General features: G+C 36.6%; 1 protein-coding gene across 3 annotated transcripts in view; it reads left to right on the forward strand.

Annotated features, from left to right (window-relative positions):
• The window catches only part of EPHA3 (EPH receptor A3), a 367,515-nt gene that overhangs the window by 142,268 nt on the left and 200,794 nt on the right, over positions 1 to 24,453 (forward strand). The gene's annotated exons all lie outside the window — the stretch shown is intronic.

Genomic DNA, 24,453 nt, shown 5'->3' on the forward strand with positions numbered 1-24,453 from the left:
CTTAATATTTATCTCATTTCCTTGATTTAGTCTAACAAGGCAATCAGTCTAATCATTTCCTTAAATACGTTGCAACATCTACTGCCTGCACTTTTCCACCATGAAATCCTTGCCCATTTTACTTTGTGATACTATATGAAAATAATGTTCCCGGAGTTCATAGCATGGGACCTCCACATTACCAGACAGATGATGTTTTTTCTCAATTCTCACCTTTCTTGATCGCTCTGAAGCAAGTGCTCTGTTGATCAGCAGACTCATACTAAAACGTCTGACTTCTCACAACTTGGCGATTTATCACCCTCGGTCATTTTTTAATCCCCACAGTTTGGATCAAACTAGCTGTTTTCTCCAGTTGAAGACAGGAGTGTCCAATTGCCAGTACCTTGCCCTCGCGAATCCTTTAACGTATCCTTATCAGCTGAAACGCATTTCGGTATAGTAATAGATACACTTAGTTGATCTGGCATAAACACTATGTAATGAATGTAACATTACATGTCAGGAAGTCCAACGGATAGAAACTTAACAATACAATAATCAACCAGATTATTCCTCTATGATGCTATAATCCCTGCAGCTTAGTCATTGGTGACTAGCAGGAATTTGGTTGTGGCAATTCTAGACATTATATCAGAAAAAGAGAGAATGTCTTTTTAGGTAATTCTACCAATCAATGTGCAGATTTGGAAAAGTATCACTTTTCTTCTACATAAATTCCTGTTCTTTAAAGTCAAAATGAAAAACCATGAGCACAAGCCCATAACACACAGCATACTGCTAATTCTTCTGAACAGAGAGAATGAGGAAATCTTGTTCTTACATGAAATTAAGTACTTTTTAAATCCTATGTGTCCATCCTCGTGTTGCAGAGATTTTAATCTGCATCAAAAATCTATTTGCAATCTCATTTCCCCAGTATCGCTTGCAGTTATATTTGGGTTAAGAGAGTAGTTCTTACCAATGAGCTGCACGTGAAAGTGACGAATGCTACTTTGGGGTGGAAGAAAATTAAGAACTGTGATGCTCCTTCATTAGCCTATTGCCTTTGCCATGGAGATCTTTTGTTCTTGAAATAATCTTCCTCCTTCATTAACATTCAAAGGCCCTGGTTTTGTGTCCTTCTTCATTATTTTATAAGATCACATGGGATATGAGTGGTCCTGGCATGGAGAAGCTTTGGCATCTCATTTCCTCTTGTTTCCTGTTTGAACTTTGATTTCTTTAAATATGCAAAGGTGACATTTTATTTTGGCTAAATTTGTGGTTTGTTAGTACAGTTTCATTCAACATTATTAGCTTCTGATCAAGCAGTTGTTTAGATTTATTTTTTATTAGTAGTAGCAGTATTAATTTTGAGACAGGGTCTGGCTCTGGTGTCCAGGTGTGAATGCAGTGGCACAGTCTCTACTCACTATAACCTCCACCTCCTGGGCTCAAGCAATTCTCCAGCCTCAACCTCCCTAGTGGCTGGGACTACATGTGCATGCAACCACGCCCTGCTAATTTTTGTATTTTTTGTAGAGATGAGGTTTTGCCATGTTGCCCACACTGGTCTCAAACTTCTGAGCACAAGCAATCTGCCTCAGCCTTCCAAAGTTCTGGGATTACAGGCAGTTGTACCCTTTAAAACTAATAATTTCTTATAGTGGTAAGTTTTTCCTGTTTCTGTATCTCAGGATAATAACATCTGTTTTGACATAATTCAAATAAAAAATAATTCCTGGCAAACATCTTGCCATTTCTTACTGTAACAACCATGAGATTCACCCCACATCAATTTTTAATGCTACAACTCTGATAGATACACAGCTAATATCTTTATATATCATGGAAAGTGCCATAGCCAATTGCTTGTTAAACAATGTTACATCACAAGATTTACTAGCTTTCTAACCAAAAAATGTGAGGTCCTCCTGTTTTGTGCTGGCTCTTTTCACCTAGACAATTTCCTGTTTTTAAGGTGTTTTAATTGAAGTTCCACATTTCTAGTCTATATTCCTGAATATGGATAATTGCTTTTGACTTAAATCCAGAAAGGTTAATTGATTCATACAAAAATCAAAGTCAGCATTTTCCTTACCAAATCAGCTTCTCTGAGCCACTTTTCTCTATTAGCAAAGCCTCTTTATTTCTTGAGTGGAACTATGGAAACATTATCGACATGTATCCCCACGTGCTTACTCAGTTAATTCTTTCCATCATATTTATTGTTTTTTTCCCATATTTTTCATCCTGTTTCAGGACTTCAGTAATTTTATCATGTAATATCAAGGTATTGCTTTTTTGTATGTGTCTCATGTCATCATACCTTTATCTACCCTACGATCACCTGCAAAATTAATCTTCCTAATTTGTTGTTCTAGTCATATTACTTTCTTACTTAAGTCTTCATCCCATTACATACCAAATTCCCAAACTTGGTTTTCCAGAATCTTATCTTGGTTACTTTCTCTTATCCTCACTGCTATCCTGTGCTAATGAAATAAGAATTTCCTTAAAAGGCTCAAACTTATGTCATCACTGCCCATTAGCAAGACCGTTTTCTGTTAATCTCTTTCTTGGAATTCCTTCTGGAGGTAAAAGCCGGCCAAAGATTTTTAAAATTTTTTATCTCTAATAGCATTTATGTATGAAGCCTCAACTGATCACTGTAACCAGGTAAAATTTATTTCCCCTTAATGAATGCTTGATGATATCTTTGTATAAGACTGTAAACTTCACAACCAGCATTAGTCATGTGTGTCCAGCTAAGCTCTGCAGCCCTTCTCAAGAGGCTGCATAATTGGATAGCATTAAGAATCTTTCATGGAACTGCTAGAAGCATTAGATATGGAATTATTTGTCTGAGACTATGAAATAAAAGATTTAGCCTTAGATCTAAGCAGTTAGGTATATGGACTAATGTACAATGATTTTGTTCTTGATAATTTAGAAGTCTTGACAGGTTTAATAAGCAAGGTTCTTCTGGACATACTTTTATCAAACTACTGGGTTTTATTTATTTATTTTGTTTTTTCTAAATTAAAATTTTCCAGGCTAAAAAACAAACTAGGAAAAATAAGATAGGAGAAAAACAAATCAATTTTCTTGAATACAAATCTGTGGGAAATCACCTATTTCGGGGATCTAAAAAAATCTTTTAAATATAATTTTTTGAAAAGGAGATTAATATAACATAAAAAATTAAAAATGTTATCAATCACAGTAAAAATTATGGGCCTAATAAATTTATCATACATTAAATGAAAATGGTATGTGAGAAAGAGCATTCAGATTTATGAAGGAATAGTATATGTTAGATACATTTTGCATAATATTGCAACCCTGAATAAAGTTGATATTCATCTAATTAAGAGAGATAGCAATCACAATCAGTAAAAGCTACAACTCTAATTCAAACAGGAATCAGTCTGATTACTAAGCCCATGCTCTTTCGACTATAACATGATTATAAAGATAAAATACATTAGGTAATCAAGTACAATTCATAATAATATTTAAATACTATTTTAATTTCATAACAATTTAATTTTTTTTAATTTTTCTAATACATTGGCATGTCTTGCTTTATTTCAGGATATGGTCCAAGAAATTGTGGATAGATTAAAAACAATTCAAGTTGATTAGCATTGTAGCCATATAGTCTATTTAATAGAAAAATATAATGCAACATTTCACCATTCCAAGTATTTCAGGGTATCTCTATTTTAAAATATGTTTTGTGTAAATGCCAAAAGCAATGGCAACAAAAGCCAAAATAGACAAATGGGACCTAATCAAACTCCACAGCTTCTGCACGGCAAAAGAAACAGTCAGTAGAGTGAATCAGCAACCAACAGAATGGGAAAAAAATTTTGTAGTCTACCCATTTGACAAGGGGCTGATATCCAGAATTTACAAAGAACTAAAACAGATCTACAAGAAAAAAAAACAAAAAAGCCCATTCAAAAAAGGGCAAAGGATATGAACAGACACTTTAAAAAAGAAGACATACAGGAGGCCAACAAACATATGAAAAACTGCTCATCAGCCCTGGTCATTAGAGAAATGCAAATCAAAACCACATTGAGATACCATCTCACACCAGTTAGAATGGCGATCATTAAAAATCTGGAGACAACAGATGCTGGAGAGGATGTGGAGAAATAGGAACACTTTTACACTGTTGGTAGGAGTGTAAATTAGTTCAACCATTGTGGAAGACAGTGTGGCAATTCCTCAATGACCTAAAAATAGAAATCCCATTTGACCCAGCAATCCCATTACTGGGTATATATCTAAAGGATTATAAATCATTTTACTATAAGGACACATGCACACAAATGTTCATTGCAGCACTGTTTACAATAGCAAAGACCTGGAACCAACCCAAATGCCCATCGATGATAGACTGGATAGGGAAAATGTGGTATATATACACCATGGAATATTACACAGCCATCAAAAACGATGAGTTCGTGTCATTTGTAGGGACATGGATGAATCTGGAAACCATCATTCTCAGCAATCTGACACAAGATCAGAAAATCAAACACCGCATGTTCTCACTCATAGGCAGGTGTTGAACAATGAAAACACATGGATACAGTGAGGGGAGCACTACACACTGGGGTCCATTGGGAGGAAATGGGGGAGTGATGGGGGTGGGGAGGTGGGGAGAGATAGCATGGGGAGAAATGACAGATACAGGTGAGGGGAAGGAAGGCAGCAAACCACACTGCCATGTGTGTACCTATGCAACAATCTTGCATGTTCTTCACATGTACCCCAAAACCTAAAATGCAATAAAAAAATGTTTTGTGTGTTTGTTGTTAATTGCAATATTTTGTTTTATTTTACTTTTTAAATGGAACACTCATGGATAAAAGTAATTATGATAAGTAAAGCCTAAGAGAAAGAAATTCATGAATTATTACTATGAATCTTAGTTTCTATAGATCTTCTATTCAGGAATAATAAATTGTAAAGGAAAAACATGTCATAATTGTAGGAACATTTCTTTAAAAAGAAATATGAAATATTTGCAGAGTAAATGTGATTCCATATATTTCTTACTGTAAACCGTTTTCAAATTTCCATATATGCTTGCCAAAAACAATGATAATTAATGTTTCATTGAATTCTTTGAGAAATGTTGAATTCCAGGACTGGTTTGGACCATATTTAAACATGTATTATGTTGGACTAAATTCCAGAATCAGAGAGAATATTTCACTTTTTGGCTACTTGCATTAGGAAAACTCCTCAAGTGGAGTACAGACACAAAATTTACTAGTTGATTCTTCAGTATTTTTTAAAATTTTTATTTACTTATTTGTTTTTTATTACAGTTTTAAGTCCTGGCATCCATGTACAGAATGTGCAGGTTTGTTACATAGGCATACAGGTGCCATTATGGTTTGCTGCACCCATCAACTCATCGTCTACGTTAGGTATTTCTCCTAGTGCCTTCAGCATTAAAAAATATGTATTTGGGGCCAAATACAGTGGTTCATGCCTATAATCTCAAACTTTAAGAGGATGAGGATCTCTTACCCGAGGAGTTCAAAACTGGCCTGGGCAACATAGGGAGATTCCATCTCTACAGAAATTAAAAAGTCAGCCAGGCATGGTGGTGCATGCCTATAGTCTTAGCTACTCTGGAGGTTGAGGTGGCATGATCTCTTGATCCCAGGAAGTCAAAGCTGCAGTTCTCTATGATTATAACACTGTACTCCATTGAAACGTTAACCTTTTTGTCCATTCATATTTTTAAAATATTACTCAAGTTTTTCGTGTTGACCTTAAGAGATATCAAAATGGGGTACCATGTGGTTTGCAGGAATTTTATTGTTCATTAAGAATTTTTATTCATGTACATAATTTTTATGTACATTATATTTAATATGACATGATATGTATTTTTTTAATTTAATGTAACATTATAAAAGATTAAAGTAGTTTAGGCAAAACATTGTTTGAATTTAGTTTCTCTAATTGGTTTTCTTTAAATCTACTTTACTTCTCTCTGTCCCTAGCTTAGTTACTCTTGTCGCCAGATGCTGTTCAGTTACTCCAAGCAATAGAGAAAGATTTATGCACTTACAAGTGGGGAAGTGAAACACTGCTTAAAAGAGTTCTGCAAATGATACTTCTGATCCCAGCAGGAGTTATAGGCTTACACTTTTTCAAAAAAATCGAAGTTTTCCCTGTTCATAACTGTAAATTGTATGCTATAATATTTTATCCCTTTTTTCTTTTTCCAGTGACTAACTATACCTCACTTTAGGGATAAGATCCCTCAAGTGCATGACAGAGATGAATACAATATGTTTATATTTGGGGAACTCTCGAGATTTTCTTTGAAAAGAAGGATTTACTGAAAGGCACACACAATTCGCACCCACATTATGTCCTCCTCCCACCTCAAAGTTATATATTCTTTTACAATAAAAGAACAAAAGTTCTCAAAAACATGCCTGGCTCAAGGCAGTCTTTAATCATTAGAGCCCCTCTCTGCTCCCTGAGCCTCTATTTAGACATGTATCTAGCTTGAACTTGAAAGTGTATGCATATATTTATTAGAAAGGAATACTCACCCACAGGTGGAGGTCAGTTGTCTATTTCTTGCAAAAATGTAAATGTTAAATATATTATTTTAAAGAAATAGCAATTTAGGAAGACATTTATACCTGTACATTTTCTTAAATGTCATCTTCATTTCATTTTAGCTTAGACATTGAATTTAGTCAGTTAATAGGTAAGTTTCTGACTAACGACAAAACTCAAACTTAAGAAAAAAATCTGATTTGAAATTATACTTTGTGGTTAATTCTATGAAACAGAAAAAATAAAAAGAGGTGTTTTTCTTCTTTAAGTAGCAAAAGCATAAATTATGGGACACTCATTATCTTGCATTTTGATCATTATAGAAGTTGAAATACTTGGTTCATTCTCATATTTGAAATATGCTGTAAATTTTAGGGCATAAAAAATCAGAAAAAATAAACCTCTTAATTAGAGAAGCCTTATAAGTATATTGAATACAGCAATTTCCTTGTCCACCAATGTCTACAGTTTGATAGAAAGTAACAGTATAAAATGATAAACAATACATTCACTTCTCTTTTGGCTCTCTGAGTTTATATGCTACTCCACAGTAAAATAACCTGCTTAATTCATATTTAGATTCTTATACCTAATAACAATATAAATTTCTATAGCATTTTATTGAAATATTTTGGAAACATATCTTGGAACTTACATTGTTTAGTTAAAAAGTTGGTGTCGGCAGACATAATATATACCTGAAATCACTTTTCCCTGCACTGATCAAATAGTCAATAATCTTTATTCATTTACTTCTGTGACTAGTATTATTTCCTTCAATGATACATTTACTCTAAATAATAGGAGAAGCCATGGAATGGATAAATCTATTTATAATTGCATGTCTAGTAAATCCTGGAATTATTTTCTATAACAGTTCCACATTTCCTACCTATATAAATAAAGCAAGTTCTTTTGAATGTCCAACACATTGATAACATTTAATAGATTCGGACAATCTTTCCTTTTTTTTTTTTTTTTTTTTTTTGAGGTGGAGTCTCACTCTGTCTCCAGGCTGGAGTGCAGTGGCTCAGCTTGGCTCACTGCAACCTCCGCCTCCTGGGTTCAAGTGATTCTCATGCCTCAGCCTCCCGAGTAGCTGTGACTACAGGTGTGTGCCACCACACCTAGCTAATTTTTCTATTTTTAGTAGAGATGGGGTTTCACCACATTGGCCAGGATGGTCTCCATCTGTTGACCTCGAGATCTACCCACCTGGGCCTCCCAAAGTGCTGGGATTACAAGTATGAGCCACCACGCCTGGCCTAGACCATCTTTCAATGTGTGACTACCACGTTATTGATGAAATGTCCTTAGTTACTAATGTGCAAGAGAGCTAAAGGCTTCAATGCCCATCGAACTGGCAAGATATCTCATTTCTGAACTACAAAGGGCTTCCTATAGGGAAGGCTTGTTTTAAATATCATTCAGTAACTTGAGTTGAACTAAATTGCTCTGTTGTCTGAATAATATGGCATGTGGTGGAAGAGGATAATAGCAAAGTGAAGGAGACTTCTGTTATAATAGTGTGTCAGTAGAAAAATGCTTTCTGATATCCAAACAATTAATTTATGAAATAATTGTCAGATCAGAAATTTAACAAATAACTTCCTTTCATAAATGTTTATGTAAAAGAACTTTTATAAAATATTCAGATATTAGAAAATTCTAATATGTAGCAATACTTTAAAAACTACTTTTGATATATTTTACCTCAAGACTGAAGTCTGTAGTAGCATGTTATTACATGTATGATCACACATTTCGTTATCACCAATATACTTTTTTTTTTTTAACATTTGGGATTCTGATATTCTTTCTTTCATTCTGGTTTCCTATACCATGGCCAGAGAGTGATAGCCACCCTTAATCAATCTGTTTCTTTGGGCTTCCTTTAAATTAGGGCTTGATAAACTATGGCTAGCAGACTAACTCCTATCTGCCTCTTGCTTTTGTAAATACAATTTTATTGAAACACCAGCATGTTAATTTGTTTAGATATTTTCCATGGCTGCTTTCACACGACAATGTGAGTAGTTATGATGGGGGTCGTATGGCCTGTAAAGCCTAAAATATTCACTATCTGACTCTTTACTGAAAAGGTTTGTCCAACCCTGCCTTAAATAAAATTCTGTAGTCTGGCCAAGTGTGGTGGCTCACGTAATCCTAGCACTTTGGGAGGCTGAGGCAGGCGGATTACCTGAGGTCAAGGATTCAAGACCAGCCTGGCCAACATGGCAAAACCCCATCTCCAGTAAAACTACAAAAATTAGCCGGCTATGGTGGCACACGCCCGTAGTCCCAGCTACTCAGGAGGCTGAGGCAAGAGAATTGCTTGAACCCAGGAACAGAGGTTGCAGTGAGCCAAGATCGTGCCACTACAGCCTGGGTGACAGAGTGAGATTCAGCCTCAAAAAATATAAAAAGTAAAAAATAGGCCAGTATGATGTCTCATGCCTGTATTCCCAGCACTTTGGGAGCTTGAGGCAGGCAGATCATAAGATCGGGAGTTCAAGACCAGTCTGGCAAAGGAGTTTCAGTGCAGTCTGGCTGACATGGTGAATCCTCGTCTCTACTAAAAATACAAAAATTAGCCAGGCGCGGTGGTGCAGGCCTGTAGTCTCATCTACTTGGAAGGCTGAGGCAGGAGAATGGCTTGAACCTGGAAGGTGGAGATTGCAGTGAGCCAAGATTGTGCCACCACACTCCAGCCTGAGTGACAGAGCAAGACTCCATCTCAAAAATAAATGAATAAATGAATAAATAAAATTGTATGCTCTATTCCTCTAAGAATATCCCTAGATATGTCCAATGAAGGCTACAGTAATTTCTTTTAAATATATGACTTTTAAGCGCAGTCTTTCTGAATATACAAAAAAAAATTCATTCAATAGCAAATATTAAGCAATTACATTGCTCTTTCATTTTATCTTTCTTTCATATGGAAATCTATGGGTAAAATAGTGAAAATACCCGGGGGAAAAAATCACTTTATACCATATGGCAACAAATCTGAATCTATATGAATCGTAATATACATGAGCACATGTCTTTAGAGGAAAAATGAGGAGGTTGTTAAAAGGAAATCTCTTTCACAATCTAATGGTACCTTTTTGCTGATACAGATTATAAATATTAAAATAACAGTTCACTGTTCTATACGTATGTGTACACATGTAACACTGAAGAAAATAAAACTGGATATTTCAAAGGCTAAATTATTTCACCATGTTTGAACAACTTCAAATGGCTGAAAATAAAATTGACAACACTGAACTTTCAAACTATTGATCCTTCTCTTATTGCACCTCCCTCCCCAAATTCCATCCTTCTAGCAGCTCAGTCCAAAACGCTTGAGGCACCTCTGCCTCATGTCTTTCTCTTAAACTCCACATCCTATCTGTGAAGAACTCTACCTTGATAACTTAAATATTCCAACCACTTCCCGCTATGTTAAATAGTTTTTGGCTAGCCCAGTCGCCTTCAGATCTGGTCAAGATTGCTATGGCTCCTGGCTTCCTAACTCCTCTCCATGCTTCCACCCCACACCCTTATCCTTATCTCTCTTCCTTCTCAAAACAACGCCCCACACAAAGGGACCAGGGGCTTCAGGAGAAATTCGAAGCAGAGGAAGTTTGAAGTGATTCTAGAGTATCTTATTATTTGAAAACCAGAAAGTGTTTGAAGACTAATGGGAACATAAGAAAGTCACAGGGGCTTGAAACAGCTCCCACAGGCTCAACAGAATAACTTCACAATTTAAAAAAATGTTAGAAAATAATAATAAAAATAACCAGAATGGCAATAGTAATACAAATACCAACATTATCAAAAACTCTTTCAGTCCACACTCATCCTGAATAAAAGGTGGTAGGAGTGAAATGAAAGAACATCTTTACAGAGTGTTAGTGGGCAAATGCATTATATTTCACCAACCAACATAATAATTAATGTAGCTAAGCATCATCAATGGATACTAAAATCACTAAGTTAAAGGTGCTAAGAAACAGAATGTTCACATGAATTCTGTGTCACTCCATGGCTTTTTAAAAATTAAATGCAAAGGAAATAAACTATCTTTGAAAGGGAAAGATTGAAACACTACCCTAACCTATTCAACAATTTTAGCAGTATTCATGAGATAAACTGCTACTCTGTGCCTCATGATATAATGCAGTAGGAAGTACACAATTACTTATCTCATATTCTTGCTGAAATGTCTAGTCAAAAATTGATCAGGAGGAAATAATCAGAGAAATCCATCCAGATTAGGACATTCAACAAGTAACTAGCTTATGTTCTAAAAGATAAAACTGGTGTGGGATGGGGTGGAGACATAGAGATATTTGTCCAGAATAGGGGTGATGAGAGAAATGACAAGCAAGTGTGATGTGTCATCTTGATTAGATTTTTTATTAAAAAATTTCAAAGAATATTTTAAGACAATGAGAGAAACTAGTGGCCTATATATTAGATAACATTGTATCAATGTTAATTTGGGGAGGTGTGTTAATGCTGTGCTTATGAGACAAATTTCCCTATTCTTAGATAAGTTATGTATTTAGTAGTAATTGTCATTGTAAATTACAAATTACTTTCAAATGGCTCAGTACAAAGAGGAGAAAAAGCAATATGAAATCAAAATAACATAGAAAAATGGAGCAAATTAAGTAAAATGTCAGTATTTGAAAATACAGTCATAAAGAAATACAGGGGTTCATTTTATTCTTTCAACATTCTATGGATTTGAATGTTTGAGTACAAAAACAAAAGAAATGTATACACATACACATAACCTAGAGGCTTATGTCACTCATTTGCTCAAACTCTTTCAGAGGAGCACCACCTCACTCAAAGATGAAGTCATCGCCATTAAACTCAATGACAGGTGGCTGAAAAAGGTGGGGCAAGCATGTGGCAGCAAAAGGAGGGCGTTTTGGGGAGTAATGGAATAGTTGTGCACCCTGAGTATTGCAGTATCTACATCAATCTGTACATCCCACAAAATCCAAACAACTTTACACCAAGCAACAATGAAAAGTGAATGTTTGAAAATCTCTTGGAGTGTGAATAATGTCTCTATCTTAGTTTATTGACTTGTATCAATTCCAATTTTCTGGTCTTAATATATATGATTACATCATATGTTATCATTGAGGGAGACTGAGTGAAGGGTACGTGGGAACGGGGTACAGTTTTACAAATTCTGTAGTCTAAATTTATTTCAAAATTCTATTTTTTTTAATTACCTGCAAGAGTTTTCATGATCTTCCATAGTTACCTCTCTGACTTTTGCTACTCTGAAGCTCACCAGTGATTCTTCACCTATGGCCAACTTGCCGCTGCTTGCAGGGACATGCCATCCTTGGGGCTCTGTGATCCCTAACACTGACCACCTTCTATCATCATCATCTTTTTAGCCATTATATCCATCGTCTATCTTTTTGGCTGAAATACATTTTGTAATAAAACAAGAATCTTTATTTTGTTGACAGATGATATTGCCAGAAATATGCTTGGAACATGTTAGGCATTCACTAAATAAGTATTGAATTGACTAACAAATCTTGAAATGCAGGTATTGATAATTTTCGTTGTTGTTGAGATGGAGTCTCACAGCGTCGCCCAGAATGTAATGCAGGGCATGATCTTGGCTCACTGCAATCTCTGCCTCCTGGGGCCAAGCAGTTTCCCACCTCAGCCTTCCGAGGAGCTGGGTCTACAGGTGTGCACCACCACCCCCTGCTATTTTTTTTTTTTTTTTTTTTTTTTTTTGTATTTTTAGTAGAGACAGGGTTTCACCATGTTGGCCAGGATGGTCTCAATCTCCTGACCTTGCAATCCGCCTACCTTGGCCTCCCAAAGTGCTGGGATTATAGACCTGAGCCACCGCACCCGGCCCAGTGCTGATAGTTTTCTTCTTTTTTTTTTTCTTTTTTTTTTTCTTTGTTTTTGTTTGTTTGTTTGTTTTTGAGAGAGAGTTTCGCTCTTGCTACCCAGGCTGGAGTGCAATGGCATGATCTCGGCTCACCGCAACCTCCACCTCCTGCGTTTGAGCAATTCTCCTGCCTCAGCCTCCTGAGTAGCTGGGATTACAGGCACGTGCCACCATGCCCAGCTAATTTTTGTATTTTTAGTAGAGACAGGGTTTCACCATGTTGATCAGGATGGTCTCGATCTCTTGATCTCGTGATCCACTCGCCTCGGCCTCTCAAAGTGCTGGGATTATAGACATGAGCCACCGCACCCGGCCCCGTACTGATAGCTTTTATGTGAAAAGTGGGGCATGCCCTATTGGAAAAAAATACTGCTTTTTTGGAAAACGTAAATTGTGTTGTATATATTTGAGGTCTACCATATGATGTTATGGGATAGCAGTGTAGTATATGTAGATAGTAAAATGCTTAGAGAAGCAGATTAACGCATCTGTCATCTCACTTAGTCACTTTTCTATAACAAGAGAAGCTAACATATACTTACTTAACCAACATTTCTAATAAAGTACATTTTATTCACTATAGTCCTCGTGTTTTACATTAGATCTTCAGATTCATTCATACTACGTTATCTATTACTTTGTATTCTTTGACCTACATCGTCCCATTTCCTTTCTCCTCACCCCACCCATGAAAGCTGCTGTTTTATTTTCTGTGTATTTTTTTTAGACGCCACTATAAGTGAGATCATACAATATTTTTCTTTCCGTGTTTTGCTTAGTTCACGCAGCGTAATGTCCACCAGGTCCTTCCACATTGTCACAAATGGGAGCACCTTCTTTTTCAAAGGCTGAGTAATATTCCTGCCTCTGGGTGTGTGTGTGTGTGTGTGTGTGTGTGTGTGTGTGTGTGTGTGTGTATAATTTTCTTTATCATTTCTCTGTCAACAGATACTTAGGTTATTTCTATTTTCTTGGCTATTGTGAGTAATGCTGAAATGAGCAAGAGAGTGCAGATACCTTTACAAGCTTGTGATCTCATCTCCTTCTGGTATAAACCCACAGGAGAGATTGCTGGGTGTATATGGTAGTTCTATTTTTAATTTCCATAGTAACCCCCATACTCTTTTCCACAATGGCTATACCAGTCATCATTGTTGCCTACAATGTATTGGGGTTTTCTTTTCTCTACACCCTAGCTAACATGTGTTACCTCGCTCTCTTTTTTTATTTTAATAATAGCTAATTTAATGAGTATGAAGTGGCATCTCATAGTGGTTTTAATTTGCATTTCCCTGATGATTAGAGCTGTTGAGCACTTTTTCATATATATGTTAGCCATTTTTATGTCTTCTTGGAGATACATATGTCCTGATCTTTTGCCCATTTTTCAATCAGGTTATTCCTTTTTCTGTTACTGAGTTTATAAGTGTTTTTAAAAATAAATTTTGGAAGTTAACCCCTTCTCAGACACGTGGCTTACATGTATTTGTCCAGTCTGTAGGCTGCCCTTTGTTTGCTTTTAGTTGCATTTTGTCAGTTGTTTCCTTTTCTATGCCAAAGCTTTTAGGGTATAGGATTTACCTAAAGCTTTAACAACAAAATTCAGCAATATTCTTCAGCTTGCACTATTGACAGAACCTAATATTACTCCTCTCTTTGCCTTTTTGTTTTGCACACAGTCAAATTCTCCCTGTGTGCTGACTTCCACGCCAGACTGATTCGTGAATGGCTGCTGTTCCCTTTGTTTCCTGTTAGGACTCTATGGGCCTCCACAGCATTTCCACGGAAATCTTTGAGGCCGTCCTGCTATTGCTCAATACATAGCAGCTGCTAAGCTATCCTGCTGTCTTCCATTCTCTGCACGTTTTCTTCTGTGGAGTTATATTCCAACAAAGGCTCCTGACATACTGGCTGAGCTTGCTCTTCTTACAATGCCATTTAATTTTCAGTAAGATTTGCTGGCAGATGATGAGATGGCAGAGGAAGCCAGTTAGGGTGTTTGCTGTTAGACTCAGTCTTCAAGAGACTGTAAGGACATATGTGTTTGAAAATCTGCTAAAGATTATTTTATTTTCTTTAGAGAGTTATTTGATTTTATTTTAATATTTGTATATTCTTTCCTCTCAATGCTATTAGAAATGTCACTCATGCCTTAGACTGTCTTTATACTTACTTTTTTTTTTTTTTTTATCAGAATGCTGACCTCCTGCCTTGTTCTTTGTATGTTCAGCTCCTTTGAATACTTCAGCCTTCAGTTAAAAGTCATCTGCACTGAGAGCTGTTTCCTTACCCCTGGATTGAAAGCACATTCTTACTTGTTCTTCTCCATGCGGACCTTCCATAGAACCTGCTATTTTTCACGTATTTTCAAGCTGTGTGGATTGTCTCTTTTTCCAGTGGCTTTCATGCTCTGTAAGAGCAAAGGGCTCTTTGGCTTTCCACTGTAGCCTGGCACCCAGCACAGAGTTTGTATATAATAGGTGATCAAAATAAATGTTTTGTAAATAAGTGAATATTTGACAAAATTAATTGCTGGAGGCTACTAGAGCATGTACCCAGAAAATAATTATTTGAACACAAAGTGACCACAAGTATCAGGTGCACACTCATTTATAACTCTAGCATATTGTACATACATTGCTCTATGAAAGCCGTTTTCAGTCATTTTACATTTTCAAGTAGTTGTTTAGAAAGTGATACTATTATTTTGGTGAAAAAGTAATCACAGTTTCCCCCATACTTTTTATGACAATAACAGCAATTGCTTTTACACTAACCTAATACCTTTAACCATCAAACACACAGACACCCATACATACATAGGAACACACAAAATTATTAGAGCATTGTTAATAAAATATTGGTACTATTAATTGGTTTATCTTTTCAAATGCTACATCCAAAGTTAACACAAAATATGCAATAGTTTAAGCTACAATTTTAGTTTTCACTGGAAAGAACCCAAATAATGTTATAACCAATATCAGAAGGAACTGTCATGTTCATATCTACCTGGCCTACCTAATATCAACTCTAACTCTCCACAGATCATTGTCATCAGTATTGACAGTAATGAAAATAAAACTATCTCAGGATATTTACTCTCATGAGAAACCGTATTAGTTTTCCAGGGCTGCGATTTAGTACAAACTGGATGACTTAAAACAACAGAGGCTGGGTATGGTGGCTCACGCCTCCCAGCAGTTTGGGAGGCCAAGGCGGGCAGATCACGAGATCAGAAGTTCAAGATCAGCCTGGCCAATATAATGAAACTCGGTCTCTACTAAAAATACAAAAAAATTAGCTGGGTGTGGTGGCGGGCACCTGTAATCCCAGCTACTCAGGAGGCTGAGGCAGGAGATTCATTTGAACCTGGGAGGCAGAGATTGCAGTGAGCAGAGATTGCTCCATTGCATTCCAGCGCCTGGGTGACAGAGCAAGAGTCCGTCTCAGAAACAAACAAACAACAACAACAAACAGAAAATATTTTTTCACTGTTCTGGAGTCTAGAAGTCTGGAACGAAAGTATTGGCAGGGCCATGCTCCCTCTTGGGATACTGGGGAATATTTTTTCCTTGCCTCTATCTGGCTTCAGGTAGTTACTGGAAATCCTTGGCATTCCCTGGCTTATAGCCATGTCACTATAGTCTTTGTCTCCATCTTCACAAGGCCTTATTCAGTGTGTGAGCATTCTCCTGACCACTTTATGAGGACACTAATCATTAGATTTACAGTCTACCCTAATCAATATGACCTCATCTTAATGTAACTAAGATGTCTCCAAAGACCTTATTAAAGCAGGATCTTTCCCTGGCCCCTTCGGGGGATTTGTGACAGGGGTGCCTTGTTTACTCAGTCCACCGCTCTCAACTCCTCACAGGAGAGAGTGTGTGAGCGAACATGGCAGTAACTGGAGTCACAAGCACTGGAACCGGCTGGCTTTTCAGTGCTGGCAGGATCAAACTCCGTTCACTCACACCAACTGGGCTTCACCACCATGGGAGGGAAGGTGCAGGGGAGCGGGTGCAGGAGCCGGAGAAAGTCCTTTTGGGAGCCTGCAGGACCGAATTCCCTTTAGGCCCGGAAGCAGCATCCACGCAGGGTGCATGCGAGTTCCTAAGCCCCAGAGGGCATGTGACAATGCTTTTTAAAAAAGAAAAAAATTCTTGGCCGGGCACGGTGGCTCAAGCCTGTAATCCCAGCACTTTGGGAGGCCGAAGCGGGTGGATCACGAGGTCAAGAGATCGAGACCATCCTGGTCAACGTGGTGAAACCCTGTCTCTACTAAAAATACAAAAAATTAGCTGGGCATGGTGGCGCGTGTCTGTAGTCCCAGCTACTCAGGAGGCTGAGGCAGAATTGCCTGAACCCAGGAGGCGGAGGTTGCGGTGAGCCGAGATCGCGCCATTGCACTCCAGCCTGGGTAACAAGAGCGACACTGTCTTAAAAAAAAAAGAAAAAGAAAAAGAAAAAGAAAAAAATCTTTAAATTCTGGGATACAGGTGCAGAATGTGCAGGTTTGTTACATAGGTATACACGTACCATGGTGGTTTGCTGCACCCATCAACCCATCATCTACATTAGGTATTTCAATGCTATCCCTCCCCTAGAATCCACCCTTCAACAGGCCCCGTTGTGTGATGTTCCCCTCCCTTGTCCATGTGTTCAGCTCCCACTTAGGAGTGAGAACATGTGGTGTTTGGTTTTCTGTTCCTGTGTTAGTTTGCGGAGAATGATGGTTTCCAGCTTCATCCATGTCTTGACAGTGCTCTTTTAGCTCTGCTGCCTGCAGATGGCTTAAGTGTTAGCAGCTCAGTAGGCCCTTCGTGAGGTGGCTGCTCTCCACCAGCAAGGGCAAAGGGCCAGTGTGATAACCCTTTGTATCCACACTTTTGGCTCACAACCTCTTGTACAGCATCCAGAAAAAAATGTGGTTGCACAACTGAATTGAAGGATGGTAAACGTGGAGGATTGTATTGCTGGTGAAAGTGGCTCTCAGTGGGAAGGGGAGCTGCAAAGGGGATGGGGCAGATAGGCAATCTTTTCCTGAAGTCTGGCCATCTCAGGCCAGATCCATCTCTGAAGTTATGCCATAAAGCTGTCCCTCTGAAGTCAATCCACTTCTCTCTGACGTCTGGCCATAGTCCCTGATGTCCAGCTGCTTCTCCTCTCTGCCAGCTGAGTCAGGGGTCTTTCTAGGCACAGGATGGAGGGTGGGATTGGCCATGGGTAGTTTAGGAAAAGGCAACATTCAAGCAGAAAAAGAGGGAGAGATGTTACCTTGGGCCATGGTTTCAGGCTTATTGGCTTGAGGGTGGGATTTCATTGTGGACCCTCCCTTTTCTGGCTGGAATTTCTCTGCCCTCTGTCCCTATTACTATTTCCAAGTAAGGTTACATTCTAAAGTTCCGGGTGGAAATGAATTTCTGTTTCAGGGGAGGGGGATGCATTACTCGACGCAGTAGATTCTGCCCTCTGGCCTTAAAATCCATGTCCATCCCATGTGCGACACATCCCAATATTCCCAAAAGTCTTAACTCATTCATGCATCAACTCTAAGTCCAAAATCTCGTCTAAATATCATCAGTTCAAAAAGTTTAAAATCTTATCATCTGATATAAGTATAGCCAAGGCTCTGGGTGTGATCTACCCTGGGGCAAAATTTCTCTTCTTCTGAGGATCTGTGAAACTCTTAAATGAGCTGTCTGCCTCCTAAATACAATGCTGGTATAAGTATAGGATAGGCATTCCCATTCTCATAGGGAGAAACTGGAGGGAGTAAAGGAGTTGCTTGTCATAGGCAAGTCTGAAACCCAGTAGGGAAAATGCCACTGGTTTCAGGCCTGAGAATAATCCTCTGCGGCTTGATGTTCAATCCTATGAATCTGCAGATTCCTGGTCGGCCCTGCGCTATGTCCTTTCCAGACCAACTCCGACCTCCCTTCTGCCCCCTGCTCAGTAAAATCCTACTCATTTTTTAGTCTTAGTTTAACTATTACATATTTTAATGTAGGTGAGTTCTCTTTCTATAAATTCTCATATAAGCATTCATTCTCATCTTTGCTTACTAGAAATTATAAAGTTGAATGATTTCACAAATAAATTTTTTAACGCCAGTGCCCCCAAGCAGGATTCAAGTGAGAACAGCAGAAGCATATGTCTTATTTGCTGTTACATCCCCAAAGCAGATGTCTATGCTCATCACATTCTATGCTCTCAGGAAATACTTACTGAATTAATGAATAAAACGGAATTCTGTCTTCAAAGAAAACAGAGAGAGTTTTGTGCCATTTGAGTTAAAATAACAACATGGGCAAAATACCTGATTCCATACTGAAGTCCCAAACAGTCATTCAGAATACTGCTGAAATGGAAAGTAATTCTTACGCTTTATTTTATTTTTTTGCATTTCTGTGGGTACATAGTAGGTTAATATATTTATGAGGTACATGAGATGTTTTGATATAACTTGTGCTTTTGATACAGTAATTTTAAGATTCTAGACAGAATTGCAGACATTTAAAAATTTTAACACATCCTTTGGAAATTGATTAAAAATTAAAAATTATGTTCAGCAATAATATAGAGAGACTATCCCATAGGTGTTTTGGCCTAGTTTAATTTTTGTTATTATCATCGTTTTCTGTTGTAAGTGCATCTCTGACTTATAATTGTAATAAATAAAAAATGCAACCAATTTTTCCAAAGCTACATTTCCCTAAATTGGTATCATAGACCACAGCATATATTTAGAGATGAATCAAGATAAATGGGGAATCCTGGCCAAATAACTTGGGAAATGTCATATTCAATATCTTCCTTCAACAATTAGTTTTCATGAAGTTTGTTGGTGAGGTGATATTAATAGCTCTGAGCAGCTCTACAGGAAAAAAATTGCTAAATAAAGTTGCTCGTCCAAAAACTTTTATTTTAATAATTTTTGTAAACATGTTTATACATCATTATTTCATAAAATAATTTTGGTGAAATATGTAATGCAAAATGAGATATGGCTTTTATTATTTAAATTAGTTTATATTCTCATTTAGGATAAAGTAATTTAACAATGCCTTCTTTCAAATAAATATAATCTGATTTCTTGCTATATCCATTTATTTGCTGAAATTATAATTTTTTTTTTTGTTTTTTTGAGACGAAGTCTCACTCTGTCACCCAGGCTGGAGTGCAGTGGCATGATCTTGGCTCACTGCATCCTCTGCCTCCCAGGTTCAGGCAATTCTCCTGCCTCAGCCTCCTGAGTAGCTGGGATTACAGGTGTGTGCCACCATGCATAGCTAATTTTTGTATTTTTAGTAAAGACGAGGTTTCATCATGTTGGTCAGGCTGGTCTCGAACTCCTGACCCCATGATCCACCCTCCTCGGCCTCCCAAAGTGCTGGGATTACAGGCGTTAGTCAAAGCACCTGGCTTCAAATTATAATTTTAGAGAAAAGTATAATAGAACCAATTGCTTGATTTCTGACCCAAGTACAGATGTCAAGGAGTAAGTGATGTGTTGCTCCTTTTGTCATGTGGATATTATGAAACTTAGTACATTCTCAGTAACTGTTAAGTCCTGAGAATGAGCCTGATTAGATACCTAGACAACCTTCTTCTTGTACCCTCTTCCTCCATGTCAAAGTTTTTCTGCCTTTGGGGAATGTGATACTAGAAAAAAAAATCTGTAAGATATACGCAAGGTAATTTCTATTTCTCATTTCTACTTTAGAAAGCTTTAGGATTTGATTGAAAATGTGCTTAGGAACTTCTTGTTACTCAGGATTTTCCAGTCTGATAGATGCTGCCAGAAGATATATAAACACAATGAAATTTCTATTTGACTCTGAGCTCTGTCTTCTAAACACGTTTACCCTCAAGATAATGCAGAGAGGCACAATGCTGCAATACTGCCAAGATACTCTAAACTCATTGAATAGTAAAAGTGTGTAAAGTATGAATTCATTTAATGTTTCTATGAAGTGGGTCTCTTTATTAATTCTATTTTATAGATAAAGAAACTGAAACCTACAATTCAAGTCACTTGTCCTAGGTCACACAGTTGTAAGTGAAACAGATGAGATTTCAAACCAGGTCAACAGGTTTCTTACTCTTAATTACTACACCACACAGCCATCATGTTCATTGGAAACTATTATTTAATTGAAGCCAGCTTAGTTCCCAGGTAGCTGAATTTATCTTCACATTGTTAGACTTTAAAGAGTTCTGTTTCACATTTTAGGTGTGTCAACATTGAATTTAGGATTTAAACTCAATTTTAGCATAACACATAAATCAGTGAACGCCAATTACTATGGATTTTGACTGAAAGTCTCTGCTTTTTTTAAGTTAATATTTATAAGTTAATGCTTGATTTTTCTCTAACCCTAAGAATGAAGCTTGTCTTATTTAAGTAGCATGTTCTGTCATCATTGTTGATTTTAATGCTTTCTTTATGTTTCTTTATCCTTTATGCTGTTTAATTTTATATTCTCCTTTGATCTCTATAATTCTTCTGATATTACTGTTCTGACTATAAACAATTGGTTTTATTAAAAGATAATCATTTAAAAAATCAATTCAAAAACGAATGAGTAGACACACAAAATAGCAATGAATAATATGATATTTATCGAATACAAAATAACATTCTTAAAACCCATCTTATCCTGTTCTAATACAATTTTCTTCAGAAATAGAAATTCACCTATTCAACCTTGAAAGAGCTAAAACTTCTGAAAGTCAATGACTTTTTAAAAAATATTTGAAATAGCATTTCATTAAAGAAAATGAAATTGTCTAATGTTTTCTACCATTCTCATATTATGCTTGGATGCATTTTTTTCTCAGAGAGCATAAGACAATTTGCAGAGTATAAGCAAAATAGATGAATAGAAATCAGATGCTTTCTAAGACAGAACTAAAATGGAAATGGGATAAAACACGTAATGGAAGGTGAGTGAAAACCAGATAGGAAAGTGGATAACATAAGCTTATCTTGCAAAATGTTCATTTATAAAAGTTACAGTATTAATGATGGAAACTTTAGGAAATTTAAGATGATGAACATCGTTATAATTTTCTTTGTAAGTACATTTAAAAAAGACGTCTGTGTACTTCAATTGGAAGGGAATGAGGGTCGACTCAAAGCATATAATTAATTATCCTTGGCTATTTTACACTGTGGCTAATTCAGATGTTACTCTCTCAGTAAGACAGGGAGAAATTTGATTTATTCAGTCTGGAATTCTATTCTCATTAAAAAAGAAAGGCTTAGGCACCTACTGACTGACACAAGTCACAGCCCTTCCATTCCCTCTGGAAGCCAGGAAGCAGAATAGAAAAGAAATGGTGTTTCTAAATGAACATTAAAAACCCTTCACCGTGGAGGAAACTACATTAAAAGTAATGTCTTGGCAAAGAGATACTGCTGTTTAGTTATTTTTTTAAAAAAATATCTTTAGCAAGGATGTCCTGGTATGTTTAAATAACATAAAGTGACTTTTGGTTTATTTCTGTTTAAGCTTGGATTGATTCTTTTAATCAAAAATTTTTAAAACCGCAAAAAATTAAAAGCTTAGAATAAATGAAGGCCAAGTAGACTTAACATTTTATACTAGAATATTAACAGTTGCTGAGGTGATCCTGAGCTTAATTTTGAGAAAAGAACAACAGATAACCCGATATGATAATATTTTGTTTTAAAACAGTGTGATTCCATTAGGTTTCAAGTATGTTTTGTTAGTAATTTTAACTGATTTGAAGCTCTCTTTGCTATTGCTCTCATTTCATACTGACCTTCTGTAAAGTTTGCAAATGATTACAATGATGGAAAAGATATGTGCAGTTCCTAATAGCTAGGATGGGCTTACTGATATAGGTGAAGAAAAATTATGATGTTAATTACTCGTGGTAGGTTGGTGTAACTCTATCCATTTTTCCTAAGGATGCATTTAAATGCCAAAAGAAACCATTCACTTGCCACAGGCCACACAAGTCAGTAGCACAGGGTCGTCTTTGAGAGGGATTAAAATTCACAAATTTTGACACCTAGCCTACTAAACCACATCGGTTTCACACTGCCCTCAGTACATCAACTTCCTCCTTTCTGGAAACATGTGCTTCCTAATGCTATTGCTGCTGAAAGATATGGCTGTTCATGTGGCTAATCTTCGTTGCTTAGAAATAATAAGAAAGGCTCACTCATCTTAAAGATGTTCAGTGCATTCTCAGAAATTTAAAGGGAGACTTCAAGTATCTAAAACCTCCAAATTTTATTTTCCTTTTTCTTATTTCTTAACATGTGTGGTCTATCTGGTTTTTCATGTTTCTGTTGTTTGTTTTTTTTTTAAGCCACCAACAATTTTATCATATAATTAATGTCTTTGAAATTAAGCAAGTTAAATTCCCTTTCAGTATTGTAGAAAGTTACTTATTATAAATTACGTCTATCACATATTTTAAAAAGAAAACCCGACTGCTGATTTTTTAGGGAAAACAAATCTTGTCTATAGCACTTTAGCTATAGCAGTAAATCAGCTGAGGTATTCGAATTTTACAATGTTCCTTGAGAAAAGTGAAATTTATTATTGGCTTTTATATACTCCATTATTTTCACAAAGTGCTATAAAATAATTTTACAAGTTTTTTTTAAACCTTCCTGTGTTGTGATAAATGATATAATTTTTTTTATTTACAAGTTAGGGGAAAAAAACACCTCAGGTCAAAGCAAGGTTGTGTATTTTATACAAGGTCATGTGTCTTACACAAGGTCATAGGATAAACCCATGGGTATCAGTTAGAATTTAAAAAGTAATATGGTATTACGACTTTACTACTTTGACTTTACTGTTCTTTTAAACATCACAATCTACTTCAAGTGTTTCTTTTGTAAATATAGTGACCAATAATATCTTTTAAGCATTTAATATGTATCATGGGCAAGACTCAGTTTTAAGTGCCTTGTGTAGGATAAACGATTGAAACCTCAAAGCAACTTATAAAGAATACTTTTTTACACATATTAGAGAGAGACTGAGGCAAGGGACTTTATTATGACATGTCCATATCCGTGAAAGAATGACTTGGAGCATTAGTTTTCAAATAGCATTGGTATCATCTGAGAATATGTTAGAAATGCAAATTCTTGGTTTCCACCCCAGACTGAGTTAAAAGCTTGATGCATAGGACATGGAAAATAGTTTTTTTATATAATTTATTATTATTGTAGACACGGGATTCTGCTTTGTTGCCCAGGCTGGTCTCAAACTCCTGCTTTATGTGGCCCTCAGTGACTCTCCAACCTCAGACTCCCAAAATGCTGTGATAATAGGCATGAGCCAACTAGCCCAAGTGACAAAATTTTTTTTTTAACATATGATTTTGATGAGAACGACTAGTTCAGACGATAGAGTCTAGAGAGAAACTCTCTGGTTTTGACACAAGATTTTCATTTACAAGGTGTGTGGATTCAAGTCACTGGTCTTTCAGGTCTGAGTTGGATTATCTTTAGACTAAGACTGGTCTTCAATGGGGCTGTCATAAGGACCAAATGTGAAAGCCTACTACAGGCAGGTAGTAAATCTTCTGTGAATACCAAATCCAAAACTCAATTTTATTATTTATGAGAATTAAATTAATTATTATATAACAGGCTCATTAATTTAATATATTTAAGCATTCTTCATGGTACTGGACAGATAGTAAATGGTTAGAAACTGAGATCATGTTGTTATTATTATTAATACCTCTATGATTCATCATTATCACTGCTAGTCATTATTTGAGTTGTGGAAAACTAGGCTATCGGTTTACCTATGACCTTTACTCAGAAATCCCTTTCTACTCTCCTTCTGACAGGACTTCTATCCACTGCCTACTCATTTGTGTCTGTCTGGCTTTGGCCAGCTGTTAGTCCACCTGTTCTT

This window comes from Saimiri boliviensis, chromosome 18 (assembly GCF_048565385.1).
Source record: "Saimiri boliviensis isolate mSaiBol1 chromosome 18, mSaiBol1.pri, whole genome shotgun sequence".
Lineage (NCBI taxonomy): Eukaryota > Metazoa > Chordata > Mammalia > Primates > Cebidae > Saimiri > Saimiri boliviensis.